At 43.9% G+C, this 23,589-nt stretch overlaps 1 protein-coding gene across 2 annotated transcripts in view; it reads right to left on the bottom strand.

Moving 5' to 3' along the window:
* Positions 1-23,589, bottom strand: part of SLX4IP (SLX4 interacting protein) — a 555,936-nt gene that overhangs the window by 346,960 nt on the left and 185,387 nt on the right. The gene's annotated exons all lie outside the window — the stretch shown is intronic.

Genomic DNA, 23,589 nt, shown 5'->3' with positions numbered 1-23,589 from the left:
AGCTACAAAGGAACAGGTTTCTAAAGGTAAGTCGTGTTCTCTCTATCCATACAGGTGTGAAGCTGGCAACGTTATAACTGTGACTTTGATCAATCTTTGGATCAAGCAGTTAGCAAGTGATAACCAGAGCAGGTAAGTTAGGTTTTGTGAAAATCCATTTTTGGGGGGAGGGTCCAAAAACAATTTTCATGAACTAGTAACTTAGGTGTCATCTGATGTATCTGTACAAATGTGGCAGAGACTTAGCATGTTTAGCCTACTCTTGGTTTTCTCAGTTTCATATAGGCATGTCAAGGTGGGGTGGGGATTTCATGGGGGTAAGAGAAGTGTTCATCTCCTATTAAGTTTGGCATTGTTTGATGATTTGGCTGATGTTAAGCATGTTTAGCTTACGGTTGGTTATGTCAAATTTTGAGCCGATCCATCAGGGTGAAACGGGAAAGATACATGGGAGGGCAAATACAGATTAATTCACTAATAACTTTGGTTCGTTTTAATCAGTCTGCATGAAATTCTGCAGCTAGCAAATTAAACCCAGTGCAGGTCAAGGCAAGCCCTGTAACCTCCCCCGCTGCACACAGCCAAAAACCGTTAGGCACAGTGCCTGGCCAAAGTGTGCACACAGAACTTGTATATGGTGGGCTGTGCGCACACTGTGGGTTGGGCAGCCACAGTGGGCCGGGAGCAAGGCCAGGCTGCAGGCCTAACTGTGCACAGCCAAAGACAATGTGCAGCAGTGTTCCGGGACAGGATGCAGGCGTGATTCCATCCCTTCCCCCCTACACTCATCCAGGTACACATGTGGTTCCATACCGCGACTTACCAATGGCTGAAACTAAGCATGAGTTAGATAGATGTGATCAAACATCTTTTTATAGATAGCAGTTTGGTTGTTGTATATTGTAATATTTTTTTTTTAATTTCTTGTATTTTCATGCAAAATTAAAGGAATATAATGTTACCACTGCATTAAGTTAATTGTATATGACATACCCTGAAACCCTGTCTATGTTGCTCAAGCAATTGCTATGGTAATGTTACGCATAAGATTATTACCACAAGAAATTCACTTGTATAATTTGCTGAAAACCAATAAAGAATACTTAAAAAAAAAAAATATGCAATGTGCAGCAGGGATTGAAAATTAAGTGAAACAAAAAAAAATGAAAATCTATGAAAAACACAGTCCCAAAGTGAGTTATGTTTGAGGCTCAAACGCCTAAAACCACTAAAATTCCTCTAGTATGTTTAAGAACGCACACAACATAACTCACAATCGTCTGCCATGTGGATTTCAACTTTATTTTTATTGTGGGCAACCTTGACTTTTGCTGTGCCGAGTGCAGTCTTAAACATAACCATCAAATTTCAGCGGCTTTACAGATATGAGGTACAATCACAGCCCAGATTGTAACTGTTTTGCTGAAGAAGAAAATAAAAAAAATATATATATATATATATGCAGAGTATAATATGTTTGATGAAAAAGACTTGTTTGTATATATAATTTCTATGCAGCAGCGGAGTGCAATTTATTACTATTGTTAAGTGTGGGGAGGGGCCATAACTCACAAGTTTTGCACAAGGGCATCTGATTTACCACTACATTTTACCATAAATCATAGGAATTGATGGCACCATATCAGTGAACAGATATATTAAAGAATTAAAGGCCAATGCACGTAGTTTTTTTCTGGTCACAAACGTCCCGATTTGCAGAATTGGGCAGTTTGTGACTGGAAAAATGCATTTTCCTATGTACCAAACCCATTTTTAGTTCTGGTAAACTATTACTGAATCGCAAAATGGGTTAGCGATTCGGTATTAGGAAGGGGCGTGTTAAGGGCGTCCCTTCCTAAAAGCGTTTCGCAGTGCTATGTACAAATGTTTTGTGGTTTCAAAACATTAGCATTTTAACACCTACTTCAAGAAGGCGGTAACCCATTCGCAAACGGAAAGTGGTCCCCAGGGTACTCAATCCCTTTTTTGAATCCATGCAAAAGAGTTTTCAGAGCAGGCAGTGGTCCTACGGGCCACTGCCTACTCTTAAAAAATTTAAACCTGAAATGTTTAAATCTTCTCTTTGAAACGCATACCGTTTTCCTTCAGGGAAAGCGAGCTGCAATTAAAACATTTTTTTTAAAGCAAACACAGACATGGTGGTCTGCTATCCCCAGCAGGCCACCATCCCTGTATTCTTAGCAATTCCCAGTGGGTCGCAAATTGCACCCTACCTCATGAATGTTAATCAGGTAGGTCAATTGCGACCCCATTAGGAATCGCCAAATGTGTCAAAGACACATTAGTACATAGGTGTTTGTGATTTCCTAATAGCAAATTCGCTATGAGGAAATCACAAAATGAAACCTACGTACATGTGGCCCTAAAAGATGAAAAGACCCCTTTGAATGCGCTAAGACCATACACATACCACCTCCTGCCGAGGACTGAAGAATGCCCCAAAGATAGTTTCACTAAGGTGAGAGGCACATGCCCGTCTCCCCAACATCTGTACAGCCCTGTGGATCGGCATCCTCTACACTTTTTTCCGATCACTTTCTTAACAACCAACCAGTGATGCTGGAACAACTTCCAGAGAGTGGGGTGCTGCTATCACTGTTACATCTCCGAAGTTATAGGGTTTAAATAAAATCAAAGCGCTACATAAAAGACAGCACTTTGCAGCAGGAGCGTGCTGGGAGTTGTGAAATGTGTTCAGTGGTGCACTTTGAAGCATATTGTCTCAAATATATGAGTGCAGGATGGAACGGTAGGTTACCGCCATGTACAGACAGCTTTTCCATTAAAATGTCCTCTTTCAATTGCTCTCACATTCGCATGAGGCATTAAGTTTCACTGCTAACTGTATATGGCATGCACACAATAACTTGTGGAAATTTGGTTTCTGTGCATATTTATCACACAGGTGATAGTGTACTGTATTTTTGTTACCCTATTAACATTTTTGTATCCATCATAATTCTGAAGTGGCAAAAACCATGGCTTATTCGCACTTTACTTGCTGCTTATTTATTTAGAAATTTTTGTAAAGTTAATTTACAAGTATTTCAATTTTGTTGTGTGCTAGAAAACAACAGCATTTTCCTTTCACACATTTTGCAAAGCAGAGGTATTGTGACATTGTTGCAAATTCATTCTCTTTGCAGTAGGAAAAGGGACAGGTAAAGACCAGTCTCCTTGTAAAAAAAAAAAAAGGTAACAGTGAACATACTACATTGCCTGGCATTTGACCTCCGTGTTTGAATGCACAGTAAATGCTACACGATAAAAACAAAAGTCAAAGGACTCTGTATTGATCGTTCTCATTTTCAAGTCCTGCAAGGTTATTCTGGGGGTGCTGCAGATGTACCCCCACACCCACCTCTTTCCAGAGCCAATACAACCAGGAACCAGACGAGACATTGCTAAGTGGGAAACAAATTTGGGAATGGAAGTCGATAGTTGTCAACAGTGACAGCATAATGGCAAAGTAAAGAAAGAGTATATTCTTATTCAACTTCCTGCATTTCCAACCAGTTTTGAAGCATAATCAGTGTACATGTTCTGATTCTTTGAACATATTCTTTGTTAGTTTTAGCATGAAAATTGTTTACAGGGCTGTTAGCTTTGTCTCTCAAACACTAAAAATTCTCAGGTCCCTAAAAAGAGGAATCGGAATATCTTTATGAAGGCAACAACTCTAATCCTGCATCAGTGCATCTACTCATTAATACAAAATGGTGAAAGAGGACACAAGTGGATTTTATGGCGATGGTAACTAACCATGCCTTCTTAGACTCTGTAAAAGATGGCCCATAATACATACTGCCATTTGGTACAGTAAGAATTATTTTTTATAATAGGAAAAGAGAAATGAAACAACAAGGGGTAGGTGGACTTAAATATCGTGATCTTAGACATTATTTTAGGTATTTCATTAACCTTGTATTTTGAACTGTAATGTATTTTGCATTATATATATTTTTATTTTTTCCATATATGTGTACATGATGGAATGTTTTTTTCAGTATGCCAATAAACATAACTAACTAGAGGTTTTAACGTGTCTGAACTGTCAGACCTGGGGAATTATTAATACCCTTGGTGAAGAGCTAAGAAGTATGAGTGGTGGCACAAGTTACCTTCAGTAACAAATAGGTACTTGACTGTCAAAGTAATTAAGTTGCTTTGTATCGGATGAAGTCGGCATTAAAACGTTTAGGATGATGTTGCTATTTAATATGCATCAAAAAGTTCCATGTTTCGACAACCGGTGACTAAGAAAAAGTTGCACGATAATATGGTACCATGCATAAGCATTCAAAGTTCCTCAGGCTTCATTGTCAGATGGTATTAAAATTCTTATATGGTGTTTAGGTAGTAGGCTAGGACATCTTTCAAACAGATATAAACTTGCATTTGGTCCACTAGAAGCTAATGGAAAGTGAGGTCGATACAGTTGTGCCACAAGTGAATTCTTGAGATAGGCCATACTTATCCTAATCTTAAATTTTGAAAATAACTTAATGGGGCCAATCAGGTTTGACAAAAAGTAAAATTTCTTTAATTGCCGCAATAAACACCTGGAGCAAACAGTTTAGCTAAAGCTTTTGGCTTACAGTTTAGAAGCCAAAAATAAAAATAAAAACCTTTGTTCTGTTGTGTTCAGGGAACAAATTTGGTTGAATAAGCGCATCTGCATCTCCTTTTTCACTAAGGGTGTGGGTGGCAAGTGGCACTCACCTAAAGATAACATGTAGGGTTGTCTTAAGTAATGATAAGACTGAAGAAATAGCTTACATGCTGACAAGGGTCTTCATTATATCTGGTTTGGATGTTTGGTGTACAGAAAGATGCTTCACATTCATGCTATGGTCCCAGATATGCAGCTGCATCCTCTTCCTCACCCATTTGCTCGAATACTGTGAAATGACTTCCCAAATCTTAAGTACTAGCAAACTGTAAATACTAGCAAACTAGTAATCTAGTTACACAATTGCAAAATGATCCTGTTGTCTAAGTCTTTACTTAAAAAGACATGCAGTCAGTTGTTCGTGTAGCTACTAATCACTGGACCTTTTGTAATGTAAATATATAATTTGAGGCTAGTACAAGTGATGCATGGAAAAAGAGCCATTCACATGTATCATGATAGCAAATGTATTTGGGCTATTGTAGAACTGTATCTGCACACAAGAAGTTGACCGATTTACCCTCTAATTGCAATGCTACCACTGCATGCAGGGGCCTGGTGGCAAGTGTTTGCAGTATGAAGAATGACCTTCTGCAGGATGAAAAGAAGGAAAACAGTGTTGAAATATTTCAAGGCATATGATCATTTTAAACTTCTTTGAGGATTTCCGACCAAATGTGCATCTTTATTGATTTATATATACCTTGAACCATACTTGACTCACTCTCCTGCAATACGAAGACTAGAATTAAACATGGGAATGTTGTGCCAGTGGCTCACCAAAACTAGAGCCCCCCCGGCAAAGTACATGGAGGGGCCCCCCTCCACGGCCCACCACCTACCACTTTTGCTGACGGACCCCCTGGAGCTTAGGGTCCCCCCCGCACTGCGAGGGCTACAGGAGCTCAAGTTATGTCACAATGTTGTGCCATTTGTTTTCTATTGGAGAAGTACAGTTCTCCAGCATGGTAGCCTAATTCACACGCTTAAATTATATTCTGTGGCCAGTATAGAAATCTTCAGTAGTCAGTGCTTAAACAACAGCGGGGGTATGAGAAAAAATGTACTATTGATTTAGCCAGGCACTATGTGCAGTCCCTCCGCTTCATTATGTGGCCTAGACTCTGGGTAAAGAGACTTTGGCACAGAGACTTCTGTATCTCTGACTTTCAAAGTAACACGTATAAACATGATATAGCCTCATAGACTAGGATAAGAGAGAGGGCTGTGTGTCGGTGTAAGAAAGAAACTAAAGATGGAGACCTGTAGGCCCAGATAAGTAACTTTTTCCCCTCCAGTATTGGATCTTTCATAGATTTACATGCTTGAAGTATCCTTGAAGTATAGCTCCGAGGATTCCTCAATGACAGGTTGTACATATTCTGAGCTATGGAAGCCTTTGAGGGCAGTGGATTTCAAACTTACTTCCAAATGGGCCATATAATGAGTTGGAGGAACTGCACATAGTGCATGCTTAAAGCAATGATAAATGAGTGTACCTGACCCCTGCTGTTTAAATATAGGCTACTGGTCACTGGGACTGCGCGACCCTGAGACCTGGTGGGGCGCGGTGGCAGCAGCAGCAGCACCGGCGGACGACAGTAGCCGACCCAGCATTTCCCATAAGACGCAGCTGTCCAGCCATGCAGCAGCACAGGAGCAACGCTCGGAACCAGGAAACGGGAGCCTAGAGCCCACAAACGGTGAGAGAACCGAGGCCCCCCCCCCCGCCCGCCCCTCAATTCATTTGGGGCAAGCGAGGGGGGTTACGGAGGAGGCTGCAGAGGGTCAGGGAGCAGAGAGAGTAGCAAGTGCGACAGCTGCAGCAGGCTGCCGCGAAGTGTGGCCCCAAGGTGCCGCGGAGACGACCCGGTCAGACCGGGCGCGGTTTGCGGCACCTCAGGAGCGCTGCCATTTGCTTGACGGCCTCTGACAGCACCCGCTCTCCGGAGCGCACCAGCCAGCAGCGGGCCAAGTGGAGCCCTTAATCAGGCCCGGTGCAGCTCCAGTCCTCGCAACAGCCCCACTCCCAGCCCCTCAGTCAAGTGTCGGCAGTGCAGAGTCACCTGAACGCTGAGTTGAGCGCAGAGAGGAGTGCCAAGGAGTTGAGGACAGCTGGAGGAGCGCGCAGGCATCAACATCACTGCCAGCAGTCTATGCAGGGGGGTCTCCTAAAACCTCAACACAAAGCTAACCTTGGACACGATTCAGGGGAACGATCACCCCCGCACCTCTGGCATCTTTCTAGTTTCAGTGCATTCTCAACTACTGACTATACCACACCAGTCCAGGCCAGACAGCCAAAGCACTATCCCCCTCTTTCTTTAGCAAGATGGGACCTAAAAAGAAGGATCGACCACGCATGACCCTTGAAGAAATCGCTAACAGACAATCGCCAACAAAAAGGATCACAAGGAGTACATCTCTATCAGAGAGCCCAAATGAAATCCCACAAGACGCCCTACAAAGGGGGTCGATCAGGCACTTCTTAAAAAAAAAATGGTAACCTCAGCACCACCCATGGCACCATTCAGGGCTGGCAAAAGGATGAACTCCAGGATACACCACTTTCTGGCTATGATCCGTGCATCTCACAGGAGATCAGCACCAAAAGTACGAGCAGAAAGTTCTCCAACTGCTCGCATACCCTCAAAGGAGGAACACCTCCAAGTCCGGCAAGCCGCAGTGAGCCGGAAATGGCTGATTCAGTCAAATCAATGGATCACCTTGTGGCCATATTACACCCTCACTCAAAGAAAAGGTGCCCGACTCCACAATTAGCAGGAAAAATGAAACAGCATTGTCTAAAGAGGATTACATCCCTGTGGCAGTGGCTCAAATTCACGGGACCAAAGGCCATGATAAAGACATCCAGAACGCGGTGAGCACTAAGCCCACCCTATCAGCCACAAGCCCAGTGTCGATTCTAGATGACCCGATACCAGAGTCTTCAGTGTTAGGGGCCCTCACAGCCTCGTTCCTTCAAAAACTGGACCAAAAGATTGAAAGAACCCTAGAGTTAACCCTTAACCTGATGACTATTACAGCCTCCACGGGACTCTAAAGCAGATCACCTTACTTCTAACAACAGTATAAATGAAGATCTATAGAAATTATCTACGAATTAGATAAACAGCTCCAAAAACAGAGCACTACGGTGGCAATCATCAAAGATGGAGGTCCAAATAGACCTCCTGCAATCGATAGCAGCCCGCCTAGTCAATTTAAGCACCAGCGTGAAAGATCTGGAAAACAGGACTGTCCAGTACCTGGTTTCAAACCCTGGGGAAGGCTCCTGTTCAATCCTTATGGAAAAGTGGGCGTCTCTTCCTGAGGTCCTAGCGGATATAGTTGAGATAGTTAAAGGAAGTAGGGACACGCCAACTTCCAGCACCACTGACGGTAGGGCAACTTCAAACAACTACCATCCGGCTGCGAATAAGAAAGAAGGAGTCCCGCCAGGCCCGAAGTCAACAGAAAGAGCCGATCATAATCTGGCATAAAGGGTGGAGAGCCCTGCTCACATGCCGAAAGCAGCTCAAGGTACACAAAAGGCTAACAAGAGAGGAAGCAGGGGAAGCGACGTTTCGGCAACTGATACGCAAGAACCCACTCGTAGCACAATGGACAGGTCTGATCCTCCCCTATCTAGGAGAGCAAATAACGCGGAGGAAACAACTGAAAAAAACAAAAATAACAGGGAGACAATTGCAGCTATGGAAGACAGACCACTCACCCCCACAAAGTAATGCTAAAAACAGACAGTTCTATCCAATATTTTCAGTCAAAAACTGGGGTAAGAAAGACGCCTCATCTGTCCCGTCTCATGGAGACCACCAAGTGCAGACAAAGTTACCAAGCCATTCCATTGCGAAGGACCCAAAGACATTGGAAGACCAAGTGTGTCTTCAGGGCATGAATTAATAACTGGAATAAGCACTGCACTGGAAGATATAACCTCCCAGGCATTGACAGCCATTACACCACTGCAGCTGGATGGTTCAACACAACCCTAGCCAAGTATCACGAAGCAGACAGGCACAGTGAACAACCAAGTATGGAGAATCAGGGCCCAAGCAGAAAATACCTTGCGTCATCAAGCAAGCTCAAACTCTGCGTTAAGACCGGCAGTGCATGCATCAGGAACAGGAAAAGTGGTTCCAACCTCAGATTCCCCAACAACAGCATGATATTCTGAATCGGAGCAATATTCTCAGCCTTTTCAAACATCTTGCCACACTGGACCAGATACAAACAGGGGACCTGGAATGGGTGAGATTCTTGAGCATCCAGGGGGATACCAATGGCGAATCCACAGTGGTGGGTCTGAAGCAAAAGGAACTACAACAAGCCGTTTTGAACGAATCATCACAACTTGCTGAGTGGGGCATAGACATCCAGATTTTGCCACACGCAAAATATCCACACGTCCTTGCATTAAATAGCGGGGGCAAGGGATCCTGGTCGGTCCTGCACGGGACAAATAGTCTAGAGACTCACAGCAGCAGTTTGACGGGCTCCAAGGACCCCATGGGCATTAGGATTTCCTGTCGAAACAACCATCGGGCCATTTATACAAGCCCCCGTGCTCTGGACCAAACAGGAACTCAAAGAAGACGGCAGCACTATTCCTAACAGCTGTGGCACCAAGCCAGGCAGGGCGGAGGCCAGGGGAGCAATTACATCCAAGCAGCAATTAACCATAATTTCATGGAACATTGCAGGGATCAGTAAAATTACAGAAAAAGAAAATACGAAGCAGTTTCTAGAAAATGGAGATATACTGTGCTTCCAAGAGACATGGGCCCTGACCAGTACTCCATTTGCAGGGTATTACGAACCCCATGTGTCAGCAATAAAAAGGAATCTCTTTGGTCGACTATCCGGCGGGCTATCGATTTTCATAAAACATGCCAGTAGCCTTGTGGCCACAGATATCAAACTGACCACACCTGGGATACAAGCTTTACAGATTAGAGGCCTGAATTCTAACTCTCATTCCCTCCGCCTTCTACTAATAAACTGTTATATTAATCCAGCACAGACCACAATGAAAGACTTTATGGATGCGCTGTCACGGAAACTAGAGGATCTCTTAAACAAACATAAATTTTATCAGGTCATTTAAGCGGGGGACTTCAATCTGAGGGACCTCGACAAAGCTAAATCCCCTCCTCCGGGGAAGGGCCGGGCAGAACCCCTCTACAATCTCCTCAAAAATCATAAGCTATCTACAACTCATGCACTGAAAGAAGTACGAACGACATCCTGGAAGCCGCAACCAACCTTCCGGGATACCTCGAGAATTGACTATATTATAGTCAGTGAAGCAATCGCAGCCAGACTGAAAGACTTTGAAGTCGATGATAGGACGGAAAGTGACCATAGACCATTAAGAGCGGTGATTCAGTTGGAAGTACCGACAGCCACCATCTTTCAAGCCATCGGATAGTTGAGAGGGGAAGAAAATCATAAAGTCCTGTGGAGGATAAAATGGTCAGAAAACATAGGCAAGAAGATGCAAGTCTGGTTTGATCAGAAGCAGGAAGGCACTCCAACAACGCACCTATCATCAATAAAGGATTGGGCGAATATCGTAGAGGACCTCTAACTGAAGCTGAGAAACCCTCAGCTCCAAAGCTCCAGCATCAAAGCGCCATTAATAGCAGGAAGCAAACGCCTAACGAAAGACATACTTGAAGGCAAACGACCCCTCCGCAAGGCCTTAGAAGCAAAAAAAAAGAGGGAGTACTTTAACGGAGGGACCATTGGTCACAACACTGAGGTCTGCCCTAAGAAAGAAATTGTGGGAACACAAAAAGAACACACAGAAAGGGAATGGCTTAAAGTTTTTTCTCTGCTTAAGGAAAAGAACCTCGCTGGGCTATAGAGGCACATCAATCAGCTGAGTAGTCGAGGGGTAACAAGAGAAAACAGAGTAGCGGAGCATGACTGGCCGAATCACGTGAAGCAACTATATTCGCACGCTCCTTCAAATAAAGGTTGCTCAGAAGAAATTACCTGTGAGGAGGGGCAGAGCCTGCCAAAAAATGTCAAGTCTCAATAAGTGAACGCCACCCCTGACATCACCCTCATCGAACAGAGCGCCCAGGTAGAGGAGCATCACAGGTCGCCAGGCTTGATAAACTCCGATATGGTCATCAAGACCCTCAAGATTATGAGGAACGATGGAGCTCCAGGGCCTAATGGGATACCTGCACCTACTTTTAAAATTGCCCCAGACTTTTGGGCAGCAATCCTAAGCCCTCTTTACAACCATATCCTCTCGACAGTCAAGACACCAGATTCTTGGAGGGGCTCCATACTGGCCCCTATCTTTAAAAAAGCCGATCGTTCGAAGCCATCAAACTACAGGCTCATCGCCCTTCTCGATCTCAAAGCTAAGGCCTATGCTCGCCTCCTCTTGAAGGATCTGGAGTCTTGGGCACAATAAAAAGTCATTCCTTTTATCAGTCAGGCTTCATGTCACAGTCGTCGACCCTGGGCAACATTTTGGGGCAGGAGATCCATTTTCGAGGAGACAGGTTTGGTCTGGCAAATCAGCCTGGGCAGAGCCATCAACATACTGAAGATAGAGGAAGCAAGTTTACAGTTACTGGAAAGTCCACATAATGCTTGGAAAAAAGCGATAAACAAACAAGTGTGTGAAATATCTTTTGCTCAAGACACTAAGCCCCTCCGTTCAAGCTCGATCCATTGACTAAATCGTACACATCAGGAAAAGCCCAACTCTACCTAAGTGAAGCCCTAACACCACAAGCCCGAAGCAAAATATTTTTTATGAGACTTATCACATTATGTATCGCTGATTTTAATCCAGCATGGGCCCGCAAGGGAGAAAACACAGAATGTAGGCTGTGCTCCTACACAATGGAATCCTGGTTGCACCTCCTATGCTGCTGCCCCAATCAGCCTTGTGATTTCCCACAACAAAAACTATGACCTTAGCAAGATTGGGGAAATTCACGCATCTGATCAGAGTTGCCTTTAAGGCCTCGAATTAATGCAATCCAACTTTGGCGACTGGTACGCCAAACCCTACGGAAGCAAGCAGACTGGTCCCTGACAGGCACGGAGTGCACCACCTTTTTTACCAGTCCTTTCAAGACCGTGCTTTTTAAAATTTCTAATGAGGTGTTTTTAATCAAAATGAGTATTAAACAACATTGGGGACTGCATAACGTGTTTGAGGGCACATGGCCAACTATAAAGCCAGGTTTTGGTTGGCATGGGAAGGTGCCGGGGAAAGGAGGGTGGCATTTTGCCAAATACAAATACGATTATTTTTTTAACAGTGTCTGTTTTTACTCTAATGATTTTAATTAATCGATCAGTTAATAAAATTCTATTCAAAATATATGGAAATTTATTTTAACAATTAATTGAATCTAGAATATTAAGTTGGGTGGCGTCTTGTTCTCAGAGTGCACGCTGCATTTTCTCCCCATAAAATTGTGATACAGAAATTACAGTCAATGGATCTGGTGGCTGGAAGGTCAAATTGATGGGCTGCAGGAATATGGTTTGGTGCCCTACATCACAAGTCTCAATCCTGATGTGTGCACTAAACTTTTAATCATCCTTTTAAAGTAGATGAAATTAGTATGACTGAGTTTGGTAACATTTAATATACATTTTTTCTGCAAAAAACTTTATAACTTGGAGCGCAGGCATGTCATTACAATATTTTATTATAATTTATCTACATTTAGAATGTCAAAAGATGTGTAACTTGGCAACATTCAATGCAATGGTTAAGTTGAAGCTGTTTTAAAAGCTGTGTTAAAAGCAGCGTTAATGCTAATTTCCATAATTAGACCAACTAAAATACATTTAAGCAAAGGGGCACTATGGTTCGCCACTCCTTTGTATATTTAGCAGACTACTTAGGCCCTCACTAGGTTTCGCCTAATAGTTATTGAGGTAACAGTGCACCTAATAGCTACCAATGACACCGCACTCTGTATTATCTGGGTGCGGTATTACCCCACTAGTCTGAGTTCCGAACCTCAGAATGCAGGACTATGGAGTTATTATAACTCACTGTTTGCTACAAAACTCAATTTTTTTTCCACCAACACAAATTTCACCTTGTTTTACCGGGTGAAATGTGTGCGTTGGGAAAGTATGGTAGTTTAGCATAACTTTTAATCAGGGTTGCTACCTGGCCGTTTTTATACCGGCATAACCAGTATTTTAATGCCTTTGCCGGTAGAAGAATCTCCTAAAGACATCATTTTTAGGTCTCGCCTGATCCAGCGCATGCGCTGGTCTGGCCGCGACATTTAGTATACAGCTTTTCAAAGTGCTGCCTGTGGCCTAAAGCTTTCGTGAACGTGGGCGTGCACACGCACAGCCGCCATGTGTCTTACCTCCACCGTGCTTGATCGCGTCCGCGATAATTTTCACTTTCGCGGGCCGTGTCATTTTCACGGCCGCGCGGCCAATGCTTGTTAGTGCTTGAAGTGTCACCCTTTCTTACTGGTACTTGAAATGCACACTATCATAATAGTGCTTAAATTGTTTTCCTCCTTGCTGGTGTATTCTTCCTGGTATCTGAAGTGCTCACTGCACATTCTTGGCACCAGAACTGTCCTGCCTCCCCGTCCCCATTTCCTGGCACGTGAATAACCCCCTGTTTCTTGGTGGGTGAAATTCTCGCCCCAGGCACCTTAATTGCTCCACCTGCTCACAGTGGCCTGTAACTACCTCTTTCCTATTGGTGCCTGAAGTGCCCCTTTCATTTCAGATGCCTGTATCTCCTTATCCACCTTCTTACTGGTGCCAGAGTTACTGTATTTTCTTACTGGTTCCTGAATGGCCCCGCCATCCATTCTGAATTCTGAACTGACCGCCCTGTCTTACTGGTGCCTGCATTGGCCTTCATTGATAGTGCCAGAGGTTTATCTTCGTCTTACTTGCAGTTCCAGTGCTTATATACTCTGACATGCACTTCAAATGTTTGCTCCTTTGTACTTGTGGCTCAAGTGCTCCCCTCTTGGGTGTGCATTAGATCAGCAACTCCCACTTTGCTGGTGCCTGAAATGCCATACCTTTGCTGGTACACCCGCCTCATCATGGCGTCTCAAGTGCTGATGACGCAAGGGCTTATATTTCCGTACTAGCATATGCTGTGCCCAGGCCCCTTCTTCGAGGAGACTGCAGTGCTTCTACCTTTTTCTAATTGCACCTTCTGTGCGCTGGCCCCTTCCTCCTTTCTGGCGCCAGCAGTGCTCTCACCTTCCCTACTGCGGTTTGCTTGCAGTGCCCCTCCTTAATAGCAGCTGTTGTGCTCCCGCTCGCCTTACTGCCACCTGCTCTAAACCGCTTTCCTTAGCTCTAGTGCTGGTGTACCCCACCCCATGCTTCATGGATACAGCATTGTTCATTTCTTACTAGCGCCTACTGGGCTCACCCTACCTCGCTCATTACTGGTTCCTGGTAAGCTCTCTACCACCCTCCTTACTGGCTCTTGCTATACTCTCCTTACCACCGCCCTCACTAGTGTCTGTCATGCCCGCTGCACTGTCATCCTTGACAGCCCGTACTGTTCCCCACTTGCCTCTTTACAGCGATTTCCTCTGCCTCGTCTGACTCTCGTAAGTAATCTGCTGTGTCGAACCCTTACTTATGCAGAATGCTCTCTTTCCCTACCACCTTACTGGGCCCTAAATAAATCCACCCCCTCCTAACTGCTGCCCGGAGTATCCTGCCACAGCCTTAAAGACCGACCCACCCCCCCATCACTGCTTGAATAGCCACCACACCTTCACAAAGTCTCCCTCATTTAGTGCTTCCGGGGCCCTTATCTCTTCATATTTTGCATTTATACTTGGAGTCACCTTCATTGATCGCTTGACCACTACCCCGCTGTACTCCTTACTGATGCTCAAACTGATCTCTTCCTTACTGTTGAAGGTGCGACTTTTATGCTCACACTGTCAATTCTACTAGTTTTCCTTCATCCATCTGGTGCCTGCAGTTTTTTTTAACCTTTTTATTTTACTGATGCCTGCAGTTTTCCCAATTCTCTTAAAGGTGACTGTAGTGACTTACTCTGCATTGGCCCCTTCTTATTGACATCTGCTGCGCCCATCCTTAATAGCATCAGAGTGCCCTATCAACCTGCTTATTTCACCCAAAGTGCTGCATAAAACTTCTTACTAGGACCCGAATTAACCAGCTGTGCTGCTTACTGGCAAAGGATTCCGCCGCTCTTTAATAATTGAGACTAGAAATGCCATTTGCAGGGAAGTGAGTCACTCCTACTGGATCTCATGTATTTATTACATTGGTAACTGCCCAAAGAACTCCACAAATTATATAGACATGGGATGTTCATAGTGCCCTTGTTAGTCTGAAATTTTGTTTGCAGTGTCACCGGCTTCTTTCAATCTTTAAAGGTATATACAGACCGAGAGCCATCTATTTTTGCATCTGTATATATTTTTCAATTTGGATTAAGAAACTAATATTAAGAAGTTTTTGAGTGATTCTAAAGGCAGTCAGTCATGACTGCTAAGCTAAAGGCTGTGCAGATTGGCTGCTAAGGGAGTAAAGAGAACGTTTCCTAGTGAGGCTTAAGCAGCTGTAGATGTGCACAAGGTTGATACTAAAGTGTGCATGTTTTCATTTGTTTATTGATTTATCATCCATGGGTATTCATATACTTGTAAGCGGTCAGACATTCAAGCTGCTACATAAGAACGTGAAACAAATGCTTGCATGCAAATACTAATGAGGCTCCATTGCCAACATTTAGAAGACTAGTATCACCATCACTCTTTCCTTGCATGCTCCCTGAGTTTGTTTCTTGCGCACTTGTTTCACTCACTTTCTGTTCCTCTTTTCTAAGGTATGTGAAGACCAGAAATGTCTTTCCCTTGGCCATGAACTATGTAGACCGCTACCTGTCCTGCGTGCCCACCAGGAAGTGTCACCTGCAGCTGCTTGGGGCTGTCTGCTTGCTGTTGGCCTCCAAGATGAGGGAGACCACACCACTTACAGTGGAGAAACTTTGCATCTACACAGACAACTCTGTGAACCCCCAGGACCTGCTGGTAGGAACACTGCTCACTACTGCCGGTCATCTGGAAGGGAGGTGAATACACATTTATTAATTAAAACAAAAAACAATCTTCATCAGAAGTTGTATAGCTGTAGTTAGAGCACCTTACAAATGTTAGCAAACATAAAATAACCTGAGAAATTCAGTTAAAGTACTGTTAGTACATTTATGGTGTGGTTACATATTAAAATAGAACAAGCATTGGCATAGCCAATAGGTCCGCCTTTGGGGCCTTATAAGTGTTTAACCATGCAACAGTTAATTTTATTGCACCAAGGATATTGTGCTGCATAACTAAATACTTATAAGGTCCCAAAAGCGAGACCAATTGGCTATGCCAATGCTTGTTTCCTCTTATCACTACGTATTTCAGGCGGTGATTGTTAGAAGAAAACATTTTAAAATGCGTTCTACGGCTGCCCTTAAGGCCCCTCACTGATAATTAAAGTAACCAAAGGCGGAAAGGCCATGCTGAAAATGAATACAAACATTTCATGTAAAGTTCTTATTAAAAAAAGCATGTCTGGGAATTTGCTGAACCTTAAAACGTGATCAGACGGCTGGTGTTTTTCTCTAGCAAAGGAGGCAACCCCATTTGTAATCCTGATGGCAATGAGGGCCTGAGAAGAAAAGTGCATTCTGAAAAGCTAACCATTGTCCCAAAAACCAACTGCTCTTAAGGTTTATTGGGATCAAGGATTGTTATATCTTTGCATTTTCATTCGTCAAATCTCTTAAAACCAAAATAAAAAACAGAGGTCAGTTATACCAAACCCTCTTAAGGTAAATTGTTCTGACAGGTATGAGACTAGTCTCTCTTCCTTTCTCGCTTGACCGCAGCTCTGGTCTCCATCATTTCTAGTTCCCCTGATCTATCTCCCAGTTCCCTACTGACAAGCGCTGTTTATTTTATTTTTTGTGTGAGCTTTGGTAAGTATGAAGGGAAATTGCTCAGCACCTCTCTGCCCTTTGGCACAGCTATCAGGACTGAGATTTTATCAGCCACGTGAGCAAAGATCTTAGCAAAAAATCTGTCCTTGAAAAACAATGTCTGTGCACGGTTGTACAGTTACCAGGAACAGATGTTGAGAGGGTGTAGGACATGGGGGCACAGTCAGAGGACTGCTCCAGCAAAAACGTAACTGATTTAATAAAGCCTTTTGGAGCATTTAAAGGAGGGTGTTTACTGCACAACTGTTAGCAGCTCCATTTTCTTTTGGCGTGTTTATTTTCAACTTTGCTGTAAGCTGGCTCTGTCCATTATCATCTTTCCAGAGCACAGTGAACTGCAACCTAGCCTCCCAATGTAACATGAAGAATCTGAAAGAGAAAACACACCACAAAGGAATGGCACGCTGCATCTTGAGAAGTATACATTAAACCCTTTTAATGATAAGAGAGTCTATGTAAGGACCGGAGGCGAGGATTATGCTTTTACTTTATTCACTTTTGATATAGTGCAAACTGCATTTTATTATTTGTAGGGGTGCATTTTAGTCACAGGTATAGAGCGCACCCACATGTAATCCTTTGTCGTATTAGCGTGAAGTGTTAGAATTCGAAATGTAATAACATGAAACATGAACTATTAAGGCCATTGAAAAGTAACTTGAAGAAGTAAATGTAACTAGCTGAAACCGTTAACATGAAGAACTCATGTTGTGCAACTGACAATCATTCATTTATTAAAATGCGTTTATTAATGTGTCATTTTCAATGTAGGTAGGAATAATAACTGAACGTGCCTTAATTTCTTATGCAATTAGTTAAACTCATATGCCATTTCCTAATTGTTAGCTGAAATTGTAGGCCTGAAATGCAATTTCCCTGGAAGCTCTCGCTTTAGAATTAACAGTTTGAATTGCATGTGTGCTGTGGATTTCATTCTTTCTCACGTTTTGTGTTGCAGGTGGAAGAAGCAGTCTTGTTAGCGAGAATAATGTCTTTGTTTTTTTAGTCAAGCAAGGAGAGAAGGAGATACATCGTAAGCTCAAGCCGATAATGGAAATTGTTGTGTTTTCACACAGGAGAAGGCCTGGAAATCAAGGTCAACATGCTTCATGCTAGGAACACCACTTTCCCATGGAACATTACCTATGAGATAGTGTTCAGAGGGGATGGCGTGACCTGCACGGACTCTTGGGAAAAATACCTTTAATAATGCAATGTTAGAAATGGGAAAGTGCCCACTTGTTCTCTGCCTTCAGAGAGAGAGCATCTTAGAACAAGCTCTGTATCGATATCTTTATGCTATCCGACCTATCGATGGTGGAGAGACTTCTTAGGAAGACTCCACATACTGACACCTTTATGCCTTTCCCTGAAGATGCTTAAGTAGGGATGTCATGTTAGTGCTAGTGTAAGGATAGACTGATGCTTTATTTTCATCAAACCTCAATGCAGGGAAATTTGGACTCATGCCTTCTGATCCTCTGCATCCTATTTCTTGAGTTAATAGTTTTGTGCATGTTGCATCGCCTCAACCTTATTCGCAGATTTGGCTTTATGCTGATTCCCATGTATTTTTACACTCTCGTTTTGAGGTGTCTCTATGTCCAGTTATATTTGGCTTTGTACTAAATTAACTAACCTTATGCAGTCGTCTGTGCGTACTTTGTGTCCAGAAAAAATTCTGGTTGAATTGATAGGCATTGATAACTACTTTCTGCCCTCTATGCTTACATGCTGCTAAAAACAACCATTGCATTGTGATTCTAGAGTAGGTATAGAACATATGGGCCCGGCCCTTTAAGTTGGTAGCAGAGTAGGATGCCAAAATACAGCAAAAAACACATTGAGGGAGGGGGGGGATGGGCTACAGAAGAAAGTGTCTGTTTTTTCCCTGCAAATGGTGTCAACAAAGGATTTGTGGTGCTAAAATCACCACCTTCCCAGCTTTCAGGAACAGGCAGACTTTTGTCAAAAAAACAACATTTTTGACACTGTTTTGGTATTTTACTGAGACATAGCGTATTTTTCCAGTTTTTTGTGCTTTCAACCTCCTTCCAGTTAGTTGTAGAAATGGGTATGAAACCAATAATGGATCCCGACAAGCTATACATTTCTGAAAAGTAGACATGATTCTGAATTCAGCAAGGGGTCATTTATGTAGATCATGCAAGGTGTTCCTTTAGGAAGAAACAGTTGAAATAAAAAGAATTGAAACTGAATTGAAAAAAACAGCCATTTGTGGCTACATTTTCACCTGTCTCTTCATCTAACTATGGTAGATTTTTGAAAGCAATACACCATTACGTCAGCGGAATCCCTCGGATTGTGGGGATATATAAGGCGCGGAGGTTCACCAAGAACCTGAGGTACCCAGAACATATAACTGAACCGCACCTTGCAATGGTTTTTCATTGTGTACCAGGCTACACAGCAATTCATTTGGTAAAATAACAAGAGTCAAAAATAGGTATCAATGAAACCTATGTATTTCTGAAATGGGAACAAGATAAGGAGTCAGAGATTATTTGTGCATCTCTGAATTTGCGGGTACCAATATTAGCATGTTGAAACGAAGGCATTTTTCAAAATGACTTATTTTTACACACTGTCTTACATTTGGAATGCAGAAATACATAAAGACAAATGGCAATAACACTTGTTCTACTATTCTGTGTTCCCCTAAGTCTACCGAGAAAAATGGGAAACCTACCAAACTCAGACATTTCTGAAAACTAGACACCTAGGGAAGTCCAGGGAGGTGTGGCTTGCATGGATCCCCCAAGGTTTTCGTACCCAGAATCCCCTGCAAACCTCACATTTAGCTAAAAAGTCAGATTTTCCTCACATTTCTGTGTGGTAAGGTTGTGAGAACACTAAGCCGGCATAAATTTCCCACCACCCAAGGTTCCTGATAAAAATGTTACCTCACTTGTCTGGGTGCCCAAAGCAGAGTCAGCCTAAAACCTTATGAGAAAAAAAAAACCTCACAAGTGAGGTATCATTTTTATCAGGAGACCGAGGGGAACGTTGGGTGGTGGGAACTTTGTGCTGGTGCAGTGATCCTACAACGTTTCAACAAAAAAATGTAAGGCAAGTGTGACTTTTTAGATTATTTTGAGGCTTGCAGGGGATTCTTGGTAATAAACCGATGGAGGATCCATGCAAGCCCCATCTCCACCCAAGCTCCATCCATGCACACCCCCAGCCAAGCACCATCCAAGCGCATCGCCAGCCAAGCGACACTCCGCACAAATTGCCAGCTAAGCGACAGTCCACGCACACCGCCAGCCATGTGTCATCCACTCAGACCACTAGCCAAGCGACAGTCCACGCACACTGCCAGCCAACCATTAGTCCACACACACTGCCTGCTAAGCCCAAGTCCACACACACCACCAGCAAGATGCAGGTTTTCACAAAGCCAGAAAAACGCCAGTAAACACAGACCGTCAGATGAACTCCAGTTCCCACAGACACAGAGATTTTCGCTCGTGTCTAGAATTTTTCTGCCCCCAGCAGGGGTAGATGAGCCTAAAAAGATCACTAATATGCCCTCAAGGGGGTGAAGAAACGGCCAATATGTGTGCACAAAAAAGGGGGGAACAACACTTGCCTAAGGGGCTCACTGACATGCCAATAAACATATCACTGCTGCCTAGTGGGCTTTCTGCCCCCACAGGGGCAGATCGGGGGCTATTGCCTCCATGTGCAACCAAGGGGGGCTGAAAGACTGTGGCTTTTTTTTTGGGGGGGGGGGCATGGGCATCCCCATTCTGGGCAGCCCCAACCCAATAACTGCTAAAAAGAAAATAGTCCCTGGCTTCCTAGTGGGCTTAGATATGGGGCTATTACCCCCAAATACCCCCGGGGGCAGTAAGATTGTCCATTTGTTTTTGAGTCGGGTGGGGGCACTGGCATGCCCATTCTGGGCAGCTCCCACCCCTACACTGGTTAAAGAAAATACTGCAAACACAAGGAGATGATGGACGGAGTGCTGAAACTTCTCAGACACTCCCCCCCCAGTCACAGATCTGGGTTGAATCCTTCATCGTTCTTTAGCTCACTTTGCCACCTCAGTTCAGACCCAGCCATATGCAAATCAGTCTTGACCCTGTTCCTCATGGGAACAGTCCAGCCTGAACTGCCAAGCTAGGTCTTCCCTGGACCGGAAACAAGCATCCTGGGGCTGGTTTTGGGGTAACACCCCTCATCCTCCAGGCTAGCTTGAATCCAGGGGCAAAGGGAGCAAAGGACCCACGTCTGGGCATACCCTGCCAAATTAGGGCGAACAAAGCAAACACAAGGAGATGATGGACGGAGCGTTGAAACTTTTCAGACACTCACCACCAGTCACAGATTTTGGTTGAATTCATCATCGTTCTTTAGCTCACTTTGCCACCCCAGTTAAGACCCAGCCATATGCAAATGAGTCTTGACCCTGTTCCTCATGGGAACAGTCCAGCCCGAACTGCCAATCCAGGTCTTCCCTGGACAAGAAACAAGCATCCTGGGACCGGTTTCATCGTCTCCTTGTGTTTGCTCTCTTGGCCCTAAGTTGGCATTAAAGATTCATTAAAATGTAACCCCTGGTTCCTAGTGGGCTTTCTACCCCCCCCCGAAGGGCGGGGGGCAAAAAGACTGTGCCTATTTGTGGGTGGGGTGGGGCATTACAATGCCCCTTCAAAGCCGCCCCCAATCCTAAATTTACATTTAAAAAAAATCCCTGGTTCCTAGTGAGCATTCTGCCTCCCCTGGGCGGTGGGGCAGATCAGGAGCCATTGCCCTGATCTGTCCCCCACGGAGGGCAGAAAGAGTGTCTGTTTTATGAAGGGTGGGGGCATTGTTATATCCATTTTGGGCAGTCCCCTCCCATCCCAAAATATACAATTAAAAATAATCCTTACATGTACCGAGGCGAAATTTGTGCCCCCCCCCCCGACAGAGTGACCCGGATATTTCCCCCTCCCCGTGAGTCCAACGATAAAAGTATTTTGTGTACTGATGCCTCCTTGTATATGCCACTGCCTATATTGTATCTCTGTGAACTTATGCCATGTTGTCGAAGTTCTTATAATAAAAAGAGTTTTAAAAAAAAATTAATAATCCTTGGTGGTTAATGTGCTCTCTGCCCCCCGCCCCCGGGGGGGGCAGCTTGGGGGCTACTGCCCCCCAGCTGAGGCAGAAAGACTGAATATGCCCAGTTCAATATGGTGGGAGCAACGGCCCTTGCCCAAGGGGCCGCTCCCTCCTCCCTGGTGTCTAGTGGTGGATCCCTGCTTGGGGATCACCCTCCTGAAGCAATTCCCCAAGCAGGGATCCACTAGGGAAAGGTACCATCGGAAACAGGAGATTCTCCTCTTTTCAACGATACCTCTCATGTGTGTTCCGGTGCTTGGGGGGCTGAGATAGTCCCACAAGCACTGAAGCAGTGTAATTGAAAATAGGCGATCGGCTAATTTCAGTTTCACTTTCAATGTAATGACATCAGCGCGCCATGCGCGTAATTGTCATTAAAATGAAGAAAAATAAATGCCTCGGGAGTTTGAGGAAGCTCTTCCCCACCTTCCAGGGCAAAAAAAATAAAAAGGAAATCCCTCTGCTGTGTATAGCAGAGGGATTTCTCTGTGGTGTGCCCAGGACGGAACAGTTACGTCCTCGGCACACCAGCGCACAGCTGAGGACATAACAGTTACATTCTCAGGATGAACGGGTTAATGTTATTACAGTGGTGACATCACTCAATGTTTATTTTTGCTTAAGACACTCCTATGCCATCTTTCTTCAGAACTATTAAAAGGTATATCAGCATTTATTTGGGGATAAAAAAGGCTGTTAGCAGCAAGGAAAAACCTTTATGCTTCATAAGAATAAGGGGAATGGGCACTTCCTGATTTAGTCTTACTACCCACCAACCCAGTGAATTATCATACCAGACATTAGTACATAATATAACACCTTTCCTTTGCAGGTTATTACTGGTGATCATGTGCTTCATGGCTTTTATGATAAAATCCATAACCCTACAACTTACAAAAGAACTGAGTACCATACACTTAGGTACTTACGCGGGGTACGCTCTATGGCTAAAAGCCCAAAATAATTAGCTAGGATGAAAGTCTACCACTGACACCACACTGAAGGCAGTTTTATCCACAAACATGAGTAGGAGGAATGCCTCTGGGTGAACATGTGTTGTGTCATTTCAGTTAATTCAACAATTCCTAAACCTTCATTTTTGAGGTAGTTATATAAATCTCTATTGCTGAGGAACTATTTTTCAAATATTCAAAAGATAAGAGTCCAGAACATTTAAAGTGGTTTTTCTCTGCCTCCCAGGAAGTGCCTATATCTGTATGGGTTTATGAGAATCTGGTGGAACTGTAAGCCACAGCCAAAGAGAACGTAAAACAATTCTGGCAACAGGACTTGTGAGGCCAGCTTCTAGAAGAATAACGGAAGAGTATCAATGGGGAAATTGATCGTTAGCTCAAAGATTTGTTGAATAAGACACTGTATACCAGCTGTACATGACTCCAAAAAGAATAAACCGCTTTACTCAGTCACTCTCACCATTGAGTACTAGAGTGTCTGGAGGCAACTGAAAGCTTATGCTGTAGGATTCTTCTGAAATCAGGCCATCCTGGAACTTGTTTTCAGTTGGACAAGGGACAAGCCTGGAGGAGTGACAGACCTGGGCACTTGCATACCTAAACTGAGAACATGGCAAGAGCCTGAAGGAAGAATTAAAGCTAAGCTCTCTAAGGTGGCTATATCTCTCATAGAGCAGAACTGAAGATCTGCAGAGATACTCACAGGTTTTGGATGGATTTTGGAAATGAAGAGAACACTTCAATAG

Source organism: Triturus cristatus, chromosome 6, assembly GCF_964204655.1.
Source record: "Triturus cristatus chromosome 6, aTriCri1.1, whole genome shotgun sequence".
In the NCBI taxonomy this organism is placed as follows: Eukaryota; Metazoa; Chordata; class Amphibia; order Caudata; family Salamandridae; genus Triturus; species Triturus cristatus.
The sequence above is the reverse complement of the archived record's forward strand: the minus strand, read 5'-3'. Positions and strand labels throughout refer to the sequence as shown.